Source organism: Chiloscyllium plagiosum, chromosome 20 (assembly GCF_004010195.1).
Source record: "Chiloscyllium plagiosum isolate BGI_BamShark_2017 chromosome 20, ASM401019v2, whole genome shotgun sequence".
NCBI lineage: Eukaryota > Metazoa > Chordata > Chondrichthyes > Orectolobiformes > Hemiscylliidae > Chiloscyllium > Chiloscyllium plagiosum.
In genome coordinates this window covers 42,162,124-42,178,049 of record NC_057729.1, presented here as the reverse complement: position 1 = coordinate 42,178,049, position 15,926 = coordinate 42,162,124, and the positions used below count along the sequence as shown (strand labels likewise).

Genomic DNA, 15,926 nt, shown 5'->3' with positions numbered 1-15,926 from the left:
GGGCATCTTTAACCATGTGGGAAAGGAAATTGCGGTCTCTAAAGAAGGAGGCCATCTGGTGTGTTCTATGGTGGAACTGGTCCTCCTGGGAGCAGATACGGCAGAGGCGGAGGAATTGGGAATACGGGAAACTCTGATTGAAAAAGCAAAGTGCAATAAGGCAAGGTGGAGATGTTATGAGCATCAAGGTAGGCACAAAATAAGTGAGCACTAAGAGAGTAAGAGATGAAGTGCGATGTGCAGCTTTCTCCAATCGGTGATCTGGGCTTCTGTCTATTTTTTAATTCATTCACGGTATGTGGTTGTTATTGTCCAGACCAGTGTTTATTAGCCATCCCTAATTATCCAGAGGGCAGTTAAGTGTCACCCACACTGTCTTCACATCAGTCACGTGTAGGCCAGAACAGGTTAAGATGATAGTTTTCTTCCCCAAAGGACATTAGTGAACCAGATAGGTGTTTTTTCCTGACAATTGCAATAACTTTATGGTCATCATTAGACTCCTAATTCAAATTCCACCATCTGCCATAGCAGGATTTGAACCTATATGTCCAGAACATTTCCTGGATCTCTGGATTAATACTCTAGCAATAACACCACTAGGCTATTACCTCCTAGAGCACAAAGTGGTCTTGCATAAGCCCAAAGTGCAGCATGAAAATGTAAAACTATATTGTAAGTGGGTCAATAATGTGACATGAGGATGCAATGAAGCTGGTAAGTGTTTGATACCAACTACCATGGGCAGTTGACAAGAATGGTCACTGTCCACATAATGTTCCCTGTGACGTTGGTGACTACTGTCTAGATGGAGATCAGGAGGAACAAATGGCGAGCGAAAGGTGTCATGTATGTAATCAGACTTTCATTTTGGGAATTGTCACTGTCTGGTTTCGATTCAGCTGATGGGAAAATTGCCAACTGCTTGTCAATGATGAGGTAATGCATTTGTAGCTCTTGCCATTCACTTGCGAGATACTCATCTTGCCATTCAAAATTTGTTGGAGAATGGGATTTCTTGCTCTCAACTTTGAGAATCTCATTGCTGCTGATTGAATCAGATTTTCCTAACTTTCTTGCCAATATTCACATCAGTGTGGCACTGGAAAAGCACAGTAGGTCAGGCAGCATCTGAGGAGCAGGGGAGTTGATGTTTTGAGCATAAGTCCTTCTTCAGGAATGTTGGGGGGAGCGGGAAAGGGGGAAGGCAACTGAGAGTTAAATAGGAGGGGGTGAAGCTGAGGGCAAGGTAGCTTGAAAGGTGATAGGTAGATGCAGATGGGAGGTGATGGTGATTGGTCAGAGCAGAGGGTGGAGCGGATAGTTGGGAAGGAGGATGGAGAGATGGGACAGTTCAAGAGGGTTGGAGGAGTTGAATCTGGGATGAGGTGGGGACAGAGGAGATGAGGAAACTTTCCAGCATCTGCAGTCCTCACTCTCTCCCAATATTCACATCATCCAGGACTAGGAAGATCCCACTCAATATCTCAATGCTTAGTCACAGAATTATACCAGTGACTGGAATTGCAAATAGCTGAAGGTTCAGACTGTCTTAATATAGGAATCTATGACGTCTTACTTAAATTTTGATTTTGCAGATGAAGCAAATTTTCCAAGATACAACAGTGAACAGAGAACAAATATACTGATCACACATGCTGCAACATGAAAACATTCTGCATAATTTTAAAGCCCAGGGAACCCTAAATAGTGTTTTAACTTCATGACTTGGGTGTGTATAGGATAAAGTTGTTTGCCCACCTATGTAATATCGACCTTGTTCAATTTCCTTTGAAGTTATAACATGCAGCCAATCCACATTGAAGTTATTTGTCTGGATCCCAAGTTGGAAATCTGCCTCTAGATTCTAAATGTGTAAGTACATAACAGCATGATGATTGTACTAGGACCAAGTCAGTCATCAAATATTGCCTTTGTTTGTATCTGATATTGTCATAGTACCTCAGTTACTGCATCTGTGCAAGGCCATATAGATGTTATGTATATATTTAATCACATGGCGCCTTAAACTTAAATGAGAATAATTAATGCAAAAAAGATTTATAATAGTTTTTTAAATGTACTACAGACAAGATATTTCATTGATGTTGTTAAAAAAGCTCACAAAGCCTTTAGTAGCATAGATTTCACTTGGCAGCCAACATCACTTATTCCAAGCTGTGGTGTCTGTGAAAGCTTTTAGCAAGCAGAATACATTATGCAAGAGACTAAAGAGTACAACATACACCTGCCTCACAAATAAATAAATGAGATTTGCATTTAGCTATGTGCACATAAGATCTTCAGTGAAAATAAAAACAAATGAGTCTGTCAAATCTCCCAGAATCACAAAATTACTTATCCACAGCAATTGTGAAGGAGAACTAACTGGTGTATGAATGCACCAGAGGATACTAAATCACTGCAGAGTGAAAGGAATCTCAGTGATCACTTTCACAATGCTGTAAAATTAAATCATATGGTGGTTTAGACACTCATTTAGAAATTTTAATTGAAATCTCATTGTTCCCTCCCTTGTGTTTTCTTAAAACAACTCCAGCAGAGCAAAATCCCTAACATACACACACATTGTACCCATCTCCTGCGTATAAGGTGTAATTAACACTGTAGACTGGTAGTCAACAATCATAGTGCTGACTAATGAGACATCTATAAATTGGAAACCTAGGGTTGCATGCCATGGCGATACACATGACTCAATGAAGCTGTAATTTTCCGATTTTGGCTGAGGTCACTATGTGAAGTGTTTTTTGATGGACTCTGTCCTCCCTTGGGTAAGGAAGATTTGACCTTCTCACTCTTGTTCCTTTGCAAACATAAATTCCTGTCTGATTGTAGAGAAGATTTCATGCCAATTGTGGATGCATAAACAAACGAAAGCACCTTGATTATGAAAAGGCAGAAATCTTTTCTGCAATAAAACTAAACAAAATGGGGCGAGAGGAATTTTTTTGTGTTTTTCAAGTATGCCTCAGCCACATTTGAGCGTAGTGAACTGACAACAGTTCTTAAATACTGTCTGCACTAAAACAGAATGGAGGGTATATGCTTCAACCATCAGAATGAGACTGCAGGTTAAATTTCTCAATTGATCAGAATACTATGACGATGTTTATGCAATTCTATTGTGCTAATATAAAAATTAATCCTTTTGTACTTTACATCTTTAAACAGAAATGAAAGTTAAAAATACTCTGACATCAAAGTATTGATCTAGCAGAAGGAGAACTGTCTCAACAGAAAATCCATTCTTTTTTTAATATTTTGAACATTATGATATCCTGAGTTGGTTATCAATAGACTTTAATATTTAATGTGTTATTTTTCACTACTGTTTTAGTAACTATAGATGCTTTTCTGCATCTTTACAACTTTCAGGAAGTGTGATCCATATTGAATAATATTGAAGTTCTCTTTGTCATTATTGTTACTTTGAAGATCTTGTAAAGGCAGTTGTCCATTGATTAGTTAAGACGACATTCCACTGAGTTGGAAGGTGTAATATTCAGTCAATTAGATTAGATTGGTAGACTTGATTGAAAAAATAAGCTTAAGGAGTATTGATGTCCAGCTGAGATTAGCACAGCTACCAATAAAAAAAACATCAGGTGTTCCATCATCATAGTTTCACTTGAATAAATTAAGAATCTAGTTTCAGTTGTAAAAATAATCAACTTTTAATAACTGACACTGTTGAAATGTTAACTTTTTTATCAGTAAGACAGAAGAATAAAAGTTGTGCTTGATCAAATTAGGTGAGAACTGTCAACCTGTTCACATTATATTTTATTTCCACTTGAAAATAACAGGGCAGTGGAATGTTTTATGTACTAGTTAAGTATTCAGCTGTGGGGGGGCATGGTGGCTCAGTGGTTAGCACTGCTGCCTCACAGCACCATGGGCTCGAGTTCAATTCCAGCCTCAGGCAACTGTCTGCATGGGGTTTGCACATTCTTCCTGTGTCTGTGTGGGTTTTCTCCCACCATCCAAAGATGACTTGAAGATGCCGGTGTTGGACTGGGTGTACAAAGTTAAAAATCACACAACACCATGTTATAGTCCAACAGGTTTAATTGGAAGCACTAGCTTTCGGAGTGCTGCTCCTTCATCAGGTGGTTATGGAGGACACAATTGTAAGACATAGAATTTACAGCAAAAGTTTATAGTGTGATGTAACTGAAATTATACATTGAAAAATACCTTGAATGTTTAAGTCTCTCATCTGTTAGAATGACCATGTTAGTTTCACTTCTTTCATATGTAAATCACAAAACATTTTTTAAAAGTTACATTCTCAGGTTAACTTTAACAATTGGTGTCAGCCCAGATAATGTGTTGAAGGTGTTAGCCCCCTGTATGCTGTTGTCTGTGCCATAATGTAATTTGGAGATGCTGGGGCGTACAAAGTTAAAAATCACACAACATCAGGTTATAGTCCAACAGGTTTATTTAGAAGCACTAGCTTCCATGTCAGGCTCTGTTAACTTATTTTTTAGATTAGAATCAGTCTAAACATTAGGGCACAGACAGCAGCACACAGGGGGCTAACACCTTGAACACATTATCTGGGCTAACACCAATTGTTAAAGTTAACCTGAGAATGTAACTTATTTAAAATGTTTTGTGATTTATATATGAAAGAAGTGAAACTAACATGGTCATTTCAACAGATGAGAGACTTAACAAACAATCAAGGTATTTTTCAATGTATAATTTCAGTTACATCACACTATAAACTTTTGCTATAAATTCTGTGTCTGACAATTGTGTACTCCACAACTATCTGATGAAGGAGCAGCGCTCCGAAAGCAAGTGCTTCCAATTAAACCTGTTGGACTATAGCCTGGTGTTGTGTGATTTTTAACTTCGTCCAAAGATGTGCAGGTTCAGTGAATTGGCCATACTAAATTGCCCATACAGCTCCGGGATGTGTAGGTTAGGTACATTAGTCAGGGGTAAATAAAGGTTAGGGGTCTGGGTGGGCTACTCTTCAGAGGATTGGTGTGGGCTTGTTGGACTGAAGGGCCTGTTTCCACACTGTAGGGATTCTAATTCTAATATCATCCCAGTAGTTTCTGGGCTATAATAAGAAAAGCCATGCAGGTAATTTTCAGGATAAAATAGTAAGTTCTTGTAAATCATGTAGATGACTATAAAAATATTGAATACATTTATAACCACCCTCCAAGGGCAAATTACAGGAATTAATTCATTTTTGTATCCATTTGTTACACCAGCAAGAGCATCAGTTTGTGGTTGCTACTGCCACCTTGTGACCACATTGAAACAAATCAGCAATTAAGCAATAAAAACTTGAAGTGCACAAATCTCCAGTCTCATTTATTTCGCAGCTGGTACTACTTCCCTAACAGTTGAATGTTTATTCTTACATGGTTAATAAAAAGCTGCTCCTACTTCCATTACAGATGACAGAACATTGGCTATGACCTGGAATCCAAGACTCGGCAGTTCAGCACTTTAAACTGCTATTGGAAATGTGTGAGACCCATGCCAGTGATACAGGCTCCTCGGATGTGGTTTTAGTGCAGACAGCCACGACTTTAAAATAAATGCACTAGCATTCCTATTGGCTGGGAAGTAGCAATATAACCAGATTCCTCTAGCTACCATTCTTAACAAATGCCAAGATACTCAATGGTGATTTCGGAATACAACTGGGATCGATTCCCCTTGGCAAGAATTATCATCACAGGCACTGGAAAAATTGAACTGCCTGTGGTTTTGCCACTCCTTTTTTGCCTCAGAGTGGCTGGTACTAGAAGTTGATTTATCAAACTGTCCTACATTAACCCAGTTAAGATTCTGCTGGCATTTCTGCAACTAATCTTCCAGCAGAATGCATGCAAACTTGTCAGTGATCATCGAAGAAATCAGGGAGAGGGCAAGTCATGGACTTATTATTAACCTTCACATTCAACTCTGCACTTTTTTTTTAATACTTCACTAGGAATGATCGATTGTAATGTTTACCTGAATTCCATCCTTAGCCGTGACAAATGCTGATTTTTAAATAAACAAACTCCGGGTGATACCACAACAAGTTGAATCACGAATTGCGTTGATCTTTATTTTCTTTGTGCTGCCAGTCAAGATGAATTTGATACCCTTTGAATAGACATAACTTAGTAGAGAGAGTATATTAACAAAATAAATAAGGTTTTCCTGGTTATGAGCCAGTAATTCAGTCATACTGTTTTCTAATTATAGATGTAAAATTGAGAAGAGAATCTAAGATTGATTAAAATTTACAATTTAGCTCCATAGGTAGCTGAGAAGTCAACACAACCTGTTGGAGCAAATTACTGCAGAGGCTGGAATCTGTACAGAAAACAACAAATTGTGTGATCACAGCAGGTCAGGCTGCATCCATGGAGAGGGACCAAGCTAACGTTTTGAATCTCGGTGACTCTTCATGAGAGCTGAAGCGAAGTGTGGAGGAGAAAGCATTCATGCTATAGTTGTTGATGGGAGAGTGGTGCTGGAGTGTAGTCTGCTCGGGGGCAAAGACTTAATATTTAATATTGATCCTTAATATTAAGACAATAATTATGACAGAAAGACTTAATATCAACACCTGCTATTCCTTCCCTTTCTTTTAGCTTTACTTGTTACATTCTCTGTCACCATGTCATCTGTCCCCTCTCCCCACCCCAGTGGGACTGAGTGCTCTTTCCAGTCTGGCAGTTAGACACACCATTGTTCTGCCATCCTCACATTCCAATCACTTAATCTGAACCACCGACCTCCTTGCTCCTACACCTCACTTCAGATCTGATGAAGAGTCAGCTAGACTTGAAACAATAGCTTGCGTGATCCATTGTGATGTCCAGCACTTATTGCTTTCATAACATGAGTTGTTTACTGAACATGCTAAAGTTTGCCCTTAGTAAAATTTCTACAACTTACATGGACTCATCGTTTGGACTTTGTAGATGAACTATTTGGTTCACCTTGTTCCACAATAGTGTTTGCCACACAGAAAGATCAAATGAACGTCCATCACAGATTTGTTCTTCTTTGTTAATGGACCCTCTGCTCCTGGTAGCTGCATCTGAGTGAGTGGCGTAAAATGCAGGGCAGCAAGGTTTGCCCCATTATAGTGGTGAGCACAGCCAAAGGCGGAAGAGTGCGTAAGTTTGCACTATCAATCAATATGCCAGGTTAACTGGTACCACTCCGCCTTCAAGTCTATTTTCCTGCTGGGAAACAAGTAGTGAATCATTTCAATTTATTAAAATGTCAGTAAATTCTAATGATCAGATGCTGAGTGGATAATTCTCACAGTTGACCAGTGTCCCACACTCCAGGGCCACTCTGAGACACATTTGAACCAATTAGTCACAAGGCTCACTATCCGTTTAAGAGTACCTCAAACCAAAAGGCATCCTTCCAGCATTTTACAAAATCTTTTCACTGCATTTGTCACTCTACTAGTTTGCCTCTCGAGTGAAAATCAAAATGGTTGGATCCTGTGTTTGACAGAAAACTCAAATGTGCCCTTTAACCTTTATATTAATTAAATCTGTTGCCTACTAAAAAGTTATGATTAAATCATATCTAGCTCACTATAAGGTGTAAAATGATGTCTAATTGAGCAGATATCATTGTGAATTAGTGCAAATAAATGCTTTGCACCAAATCACGGTGATATCTGTTCAATTAGACATTTTACATCTAATAGTGAGCTAGACATTATCTAAGCAACCTGTTATTACAGACTTCAGGAAGGAGGTGGGATACAAACCCAGATTGTCTGGTTCTGAAGTAAGGACAGTACCACTGGACCAAAAAATCCAACTAAAGAAGGAATGCAGCAGTGGACACTTCTTGAAAGAACACTGGATTTATTTAGTTTTTTCTTTCCATGTTGAGTGTGTGTATGTGTAGGACACAGTGAAGAAACAATGTGTGCAGAAACAGTACGGTGGCACAGTGGTTAGCTCTACTACCCCAGAGACCCGGGTTCAATTCCCACTTCAGGTGACTGTGTGGAGTTTGCACATTTTCCCCCGTGTCTGCGTGGGTTTCTTCCGGGTGCTCCAGTTTCCTCCCACAATCCAAAAATGTGCAGGTTAGGTGAATTGGCCAAACTAAATTGCCTGTAGTGTTAGGGGAATGGGTCTGGGTGGGTTGCGCTTTGGCGGGTTGGTGTGGACTTGTTGGGCCACAGAGTCTGTTTCCACACTGTAAGTAATCTAAATCTTTATTCATATTCCACCACCAGGAAGAAAAGAAACACCCGAGTGGCCAGTGACAAGCAGAGCCATTCTTATCACAGGGCAATGCCTACATTATGGAGAAAGTAAAGAGGAGGGTAGGGATTAAATCAAAATAGAATCGGAGGGGGGAAATAAAACACCCCACACCACGCAATACCCACCTCTCCCTGAAAACTTCGAGGGTGTTGGTAGACACCGCGTACTTCCTCTCCAGGGACATCCGGGCCCGAACATAACCACAAAAGAGGGGCAGGCAATCAGCCATAACGCCCTCCCATGGCCCGCTGCCTGGACCTGTTTATGGCCAGGCCCAGGAGCAGACTCACGAGGAGATCCTCTGACCTGCTGTCCTCCCTCTGCACTGTGTGTCCAAAGATCAGGAGCGTGGGGGTGAAGTGTAACCAAAAATATAAAAGAAGATTCTTAAGGAATTCAAAAAGGAAGCGCAGACAGCCACATCCCATACGTACATAATTCATGGACTCCACAGAACAAGCAGTTGGGCTGGGAGTCCATGAACCACCGCAATCTGCGGTTGGAGGAGACAGTCGGGTGCAGCACCCTCCACCCCAGATCCCCGAGAGAAAGGGGGAAGAGTCCTCCACTGAGAAAGAACACTGGATTTATTGCAATCAATGACCAATGATCAATTAAATGCAACCACACAGTGCTTGAAGAATATCAGTTAGAAGGATTTGCCTTTAAGGTGGTCAGTAATGCTCAACTAAAATTATTGGAAATCAACTGACAAGCAATGAAGCTAAAATGAAAAGCATCGAGATACAATATTCATTCTTTTGAACTGAAGGTGATTTTGGAAGAAACACTTTAAGCTGAAGTTTTTTAAAGTCTCAGACGTTTAGAACTTCCAGCTGCAGTCAGGTGAAGTGTGAGGCCATTTAATGTAGAAAAATATATTAGTTTATTAGAGTGTTATTCGTATAATAAATATTACCTATTACGGTTACGATAATTAGTTATGATATAATACTTTTGTTACAATGACGTAGAAATTATTATAGATTTCTCTCTCTCTTTGCCACCTGCCCCTCTTTCCCTACTCTCACTCCCCTTTACCCACCATGTCTCGCTGTTTCCTGCCCCCACTACTCCTTGCTCTTGCTCTACTCCTCTCCCCTCCTGTGCCCTCTCTCCACTGCCCTCCTCTCTGGCTACCTCTCCCTTTGTTCCCCCCTCACACTCTGATCTTCAACTTCCCTCTCTCCCACACAAACTCCCTCTCCCGTATTCCCCTCTGTCCCTCACTCTCATTCTTCCTCTCTCATTCTTCCTTCCCCCCTGTCTATGATGTTCTACACTTCTGCCTCCCGAAAACCCAAACTACACTCCAACTCAGATTAGGGTGCTGGACAAACTGGAAGCTATGCTGCAAACCTGTTTGGAACTGGTCCAATTTGAGGTACCCCTAGTCACGGTGAGGTCTCCTTTTAAAACCAGGCAACTGAGTTTGGGAAGTCCATGGAGATGGTGGGGGTGGGGGTGGGGTTTAGGAGAGAGGAGGGGAGGAGAGGGGCGGGAGGAGAGGAAGAGGAAGAGGGAGAGGGAGAGGACAGCATTGCTGGGGATGATGTGGAGGAAGGGAAGAGGTTTGTCAGGAATGGGTGTGAAAGGAGGATTCTAATCCCGCAGAATAGAGGGTGGGCAAGGGGTTTTGAAGAGTGTTGTAGACCAAGTTGAAGTAGAAAAGGGTATTCAATCTCAAGATGAGGGAAAGGGGAAGAAGAAGTTTGTGGATGAAGGGGATCTTGTAACCCTGTAGCATGGTGGGACTGTAGTTCTCACACTGGGGTGTACAGGTGAGATAGAGTCATAGAGCCATAGAGATGTACAGCATGGAAACAGACCCTTTGGTCCAACCTGTCCATGCCGACCAGATATCCCAACCTAATCTAGTCCCACCTGCCAGCACCCGGCTCATATCCCTCCAAACCCCTCCTATTCATATACCCATCCAAATGCCTCCTAAATGTTGCAATTGTACCAGCCTCCATCACATCCTCTGGCAGCTCATTCCATACACGTACCACCCTCTGCGTGAAAATGTTGCCCCTTAGGTCTCTTTTATATCTTTCCGCTCTCACCCTAAACCTATGCCCTCTAGTTCTGGACTCCCCGAACCCAGGGAAACGACTTTGTCTATTTATCCTATCTATGCCCCTCATAATTTTGTAAACCTCTATAAGGTCACCCCTCAGCCTTCGACGCTCCAGGAAAAAACAGCCCCAGCCTGTTCAGCCTCTCCCTATAGCTCAGATCCTCCAACCTTGGCAACATCCTTGTAAATCTTTTCTGAACCCTTTCAAGTTCACAACATCTTTCCGATAGGAAGGAGACCAGAATTGCACGCAATATTCCAACATTGGCCTATGTAGACCAAGACGTAAGGTACTGAAGCCCATGTATGTTTCCAGCAGTCTTGAAAGGGCTAGCCTGAGAGTTCATCGAATCATAGTACCCCTACTGTGTGGAAGCAGGCCTTTCAGCCCATCAAGTCCACACCTCCAAAGAGCGACCCACCCAGACTCACTCCACTACCTTATACCTGTAACCCTGCAGTTCCATGGCTAATCCACCCAGCCTGCACATCCCTACAAACTATAGGGCATGAAGCATCGCCAATCCACATAACGTGCACATCTTTGGGCTGTGGGAGGAAACCAGAGTACTAGGAGGAAACCCATGCAGGCACGGGGAGAATATGCAAACTCCACACAGTCATCCGAGGGTAGAATCGAGCCTGAGTCCCTGGCCTGTGAGACAGCAATGCTAACCAGAGTCAATGTGCTGCCCATTTGAAGAATTGAATGATCTCTTAACAGGGGAAGTGGGTTCGATGTCGAATTGGAAGGATGGGGTGAACTGTCAGGTGGGGTTCTGAGGTACACAATAGGTTGAGAGCTTATCTTTAAGAAAAGTGTTCTTCATTGTACATTTTTACCTTTACTCATCTGGGATGTTGAACAGTAGCACAGTACAAGGATGCTGGAAATGTGTTGCTGGAAAAGCGCAGCAGGTCAGGCAGCATCCAGGGAACAGGAGAATCGACGTTTCGGGCATAAGCCCTTCTTCAGGACTCCCCCTGAAGAAGGGTTTATGCCCGAAACGTCGATTCTCCTGTTCCCTGGATGCTGCCTGACCTGCTGCGCTTTTCCAGCAACACATTTCCAGCTCTGATCTCCAGCATCTGCAGACCTCACTTTCTCCTCACAGTACAAGGATGCCAGGTCACAATGCCAGATTGATACATTTTGGATGATACAGTCAGGTGCTAGTGTCCATGGTCAAGTTGTGGAGAGTGCTGGTGGTTGCATTTCCAATGCTGTTCTTGGAGAGTGCCCTGTGATGTTGCCTACTGCTATCTAGAATGGAAGTCAGGAGGAACAAGTGGTGAGCTGGAGTCACCAGGTTACTACTCGGATTTCCATGTCATGAATTGTTAGCTTCCATTTTCTATCCGGTGGGTGTGAGAATGGAAAACTGCATATCAATGCAGCAAGATGAACTGATAATGAGGATGTTAATGAATGCTAATGTCTGTAAATCGTCCTTTCAGTGTTCAACAATGAGGATCTCATCTCCCTATTCATCACTTGGTTGCAATATGAGTCTTTTTACTCTTAGTGTCGAAAGGTTCCTTGCTGGTCATCTCCTGTGTTTTTCCCAACTTTCTCACTAAGGCCCACATCAATCAGGGGCTGATTCCACCCAAAGGTTACTACTGGAGGGACCAGATATGCCTGCACCAGCTCTCTAAGGTGCTAGAAATTATGCCTGACCAAATGTTATTGGACTTACTGCTGATGGTAATGAACTACCTCAAACTACCCATACTGAGGACTATCTCAAATACAATGGGTGCCAACAGTGGTAAGCTGGAAAAATGATTGTGGTCCTGCAGATCTGAACCATTCTGCAAAAAGAAGAAATCCAGACGAAAAGAAAACAAAAGTATCTCAGTTTACCATTTAAAAGTACTGTTGTTTTAGAAAGACACAGATAGTCAACCAGAAGCTCAAATGTGACTATCAGTAGGGAGAAAGAGCAGCAAAATGGCAAGATCTGTATTCTAGAGGCAAAATTCCATTCAGAAGCTGATAAGGAGCTCAGGTGGGTAGCTCTGCTCAATTGTGTTCTCAATCCTGCTTTGTTCTAACAAACATGACTGAGTTTTATCTGGCCAGTCTGCAGTGGTGACAGGAGTGTTTTCCAAACCTGCTAATCCTGAGTAATGACGTATGATGAAATCTTAAAAGCAATTGAAGAATATGGCGATCAGGTTAGCATAGTACTGACTAAGTCCTGGTTTTAGATCTGTTAATACCCAAGTGTCCATTAGATTAGATTCCCTACAGTGTGGAAACAGGCCCTTCAGCCCAACAAGTCCACACCGACCCTCCGAAGAACAATCCGCCCAGTCCCATCTCCCTCTGGCTAATGCGCCTAACACTATGGGCAATTTAGCATGGCCAATTCACCTAACCTGCACATCTTTAGACTTGTGGGAGGAAACCCACGCAGATACAGGGAGAATGTACAAGCTCCACACAGACAGTCACCCAAGGTTGGAATTGAACTTGGGACCCTGGTGCTGTGAGGCAGCAGTGCTAACCCCTGAGCCACCATGCCACCACCGCCCATGATATCGACTTTCCAATATATCTACCAACAAATGCTGAAATAACTAGTTGTTTTTCTCATACATTAGTATATCATCTATGATTGTGAAATGTTGTTGGTGATCAAAGCATATGGTCTCAGTAAACTCACTGCACTGCTATTCTAACCGACGATTGGTACCAGTGCCCCATGAACTGAAATCCATTCCATCTTTATCAGTAGAAGATTTCATTAGGATTCCTAAACTCATGGCACAACACAAAAAGGTGAGTCTGTTGAGATTACCTGCAATGTTTCATATACTCAAGAAGAAGGGTCGGGTACGTTTTGGTGCGATCATTTGGCCCCACCGTTTTGGCTCTAAACTGTTTTGGCGCTCATTACTTTGGCGCTGAGCTGTTTTGCCGCCAATTCAGAATTTTAAAAAAAAGTCTTGTTTGGTTAAAGAAGAGAGGATGACTAATGACCCAATGTAATTTTCTCAACTAGCAAGAGTTGATAGTCAAAGCTCTAATGACCCGCTGTAGATTCAAATCTCGTTTTGTAATCATTTTCTCATTTAACAATTGTTCATAGTCAGCTACTGCCTTGATGATATTTAAGCCCTTCTGTCTTCACATTGGTAAGCTGTAATACAATTTTCTTTCTATTTTCTTGTAAAACCCATACCAGAAATGGCTGAAAACATTCTAAGCAAGAGAGACAAACCAAAAATTTCACATGACGGTTATCTATATGTGTTTGATAAATGTAGCAAAATGTAGAAATTTGTTTTTATCGGTTAAAAATAATGAATAACAAAGAATTAGATTTATTTCTTACAATGCAATAAAAACAAATTTCTTACGGGTTGTACAAGACTTTTTTTAAATTCTGAATTGGTGCCAAAACAGCTCAGCACCAAAGTAATGAGTGCCAAAACAGTTTAGAGCCAAAACGGCGGGGCCAAACGATCGGTGCCAAATAGTCCCATTCCGCAAGAAGAAATTAGGCTCTAAATTGGCCATCCTTCGACAAATTCTAGCAAATGGTAGCAAGCGTGAATGGTCAGTTGTTTGTTCTTGTCAAATTTGGAGCCTATTTTGGTTTTGTCACCAGTATTTCTTCTTGAGTATATGAAACATTGCAGGTAATCTCAACAGACTTACCTTTTTGTGTTCTGCCATGAGTTTAGGAATCCTAATGAAATCTTCTACTGACAAAGGTGGAATGATTTCAGTTCATGGGGCACTGGTACCAATCGTTGGTTAAAATAGCAGTGCAGTCTTGCTGATTCGAATGACCCACTTCTGCACCAATGTTTTATGCTCTTGAAATCCAGGAATCCAGGGTACAACAAGGAAGGAAATGCTTATTTTCATCAAGCAGCTGTCTTTCAGGAAGTAAACTTAGATAATTAAGTGACCTCCAGCTGAGGTAATGAACCAACCATACTTTCTACAAAAAAAAATGGACAATTCATCTGAAACACAGCTGAGTGATAACAGATTCTCCAGTGAGAAAATGACCAGCAATTCTGAAAAGAATGCGTTCTTAAAAAGATGTGAAAGTCCAAGCCTACCTGCACTGTAAGGTCAGGAACTTGGGGGATATGTGAGAATGGCATATGTAGTATCATTACATACATAACTGCATGATGGGGAAAAGAAGCTTGCAGGAAATTCTGTACAAATGAATGTACATGTTGCATTAACTCCACTCATTCTACCAATATACACAGTCTAGGGGTGGAGATAAAGAGTGCTACTCCATCTTTCAGAGGAAGCAGATGTATCTGTACCAACTCACTAAGGTCCTAGTTATTATACCTTATCTACTTATCCAAGAACAGTGCCACTCAACATCATCTTCCTCAGTCTCATAACCGTTGCCAAACATGACATAGGAACATACAAATTAGGAACAGGAATAGACTACTAGGTTCCATAAGTCTGCTCTGGCATTCAGTGAGATCATGGCCACTCTGATTATTCCATATTCCTGCCTACCCTTGATAACTCTTCACTCCCATGATTATCAAGAATCCATCTACCACTACCATAAAAATATTCAAGGACTCTACTTCCAACACTTTTGAGGAACATAATTGTAAAGACTCATGACCCTATATTGGCAAAGAAAGTCTCCATATCTGTCTTAAATGAGAGATGCCTTATTTTATCTCAATCCCCCTTCATCCCTGTCACTCAAAGCTGCTACTGTTTCTCTGCTCAGTTGGAACAGAAAAAGCATCTGTAGATATTCCACAGTGATGTATCCTTTACCACTAATCCACTCGATAGGCCCAGGACAAAGTAACCTCAAAGGAAGATTCATGGCAGTAAACAACCTGAAACATTCCTTACCCAGTACCACACAATGATAGAGGTGACAAATACCACTCAGTACCAGGAATGGTCACCTGGCAGCATATCATAGCTCACTGGCTTCCAAGTTGTCATTGGTCAGGAAGCAAACAGCAAGATAGTGAGGACTGGCTGTTTAAATCAGCTGAGAATCCCTGATAAAGCTCCTGGACAAGCTGCCTGCTTAGTTGGCTTTCTCCTCATCCATGTTAAAAAAAATTAACACCATCAATTTGTTTTGATGCTTTCCTTTGTTTAATATACCCTCTCTCTGCATAAAGCAAGAGACTATTCAGTTCAGACACAATTGCATGTAAAAGTAAATGTGTGCAAAATGGAGTACAGAGAGGAAGCAATATAATAATTTTGAACCCGTGTAAAGCCACATAAGCTCAAAGTTAGATTTTACAGTTTACATTGAGTTGAACCAAGCTCTCATTATTTTAGGTATGTTAGCCTGGAAACTTTAGGTAGCTATTATTATTTGGCATGTTCTTAAAAGCAGCCCCATGGGAATTTAATTGCCTCTTCCAGTCTTCAATCTTTCCCCTATTTGTAGAAGCATTATGCATTATTAATCAGATGTTGTCTGCTGTGATAAGTGAATGAAATCCTAATTATCTGTAAATGTTACCACAGAAAAATCATTCTGATTTCTTAATGTAAGTTGTTTAAAGAAAGT

At 41.2% G+C, this 15,926-nt stretch overlaps 1 long non-coding RNA gene across 4 annotated transcripts in view; it reads left to right on the top strand.

Moving 5' to 3' along the window:
• Positions 1–15,926, top strand: part of LOC122560208 — a 150,557-nt gene that overhangs the window by 125,161 nt on the left and 9,470 nt on the right. For 2 of the 4 annotated variants that reach the window (XR_006314697.1, XR_006314700.1), the window contains one exon: positions 1,798–3,122. The exons of 1 other annotated variant lie outside the window; for it this stretch is intronic. This is a non-coding gene — a long non-coding RNA (uncharacterized LOC122560208). Of the gene's footprint in view, positions 1–1,598; positions 3,123–15,926 lie in introns of those variants that run through there. One more of the 4 variants, XR_006314698.1, reaches the window with a different exon arrangement.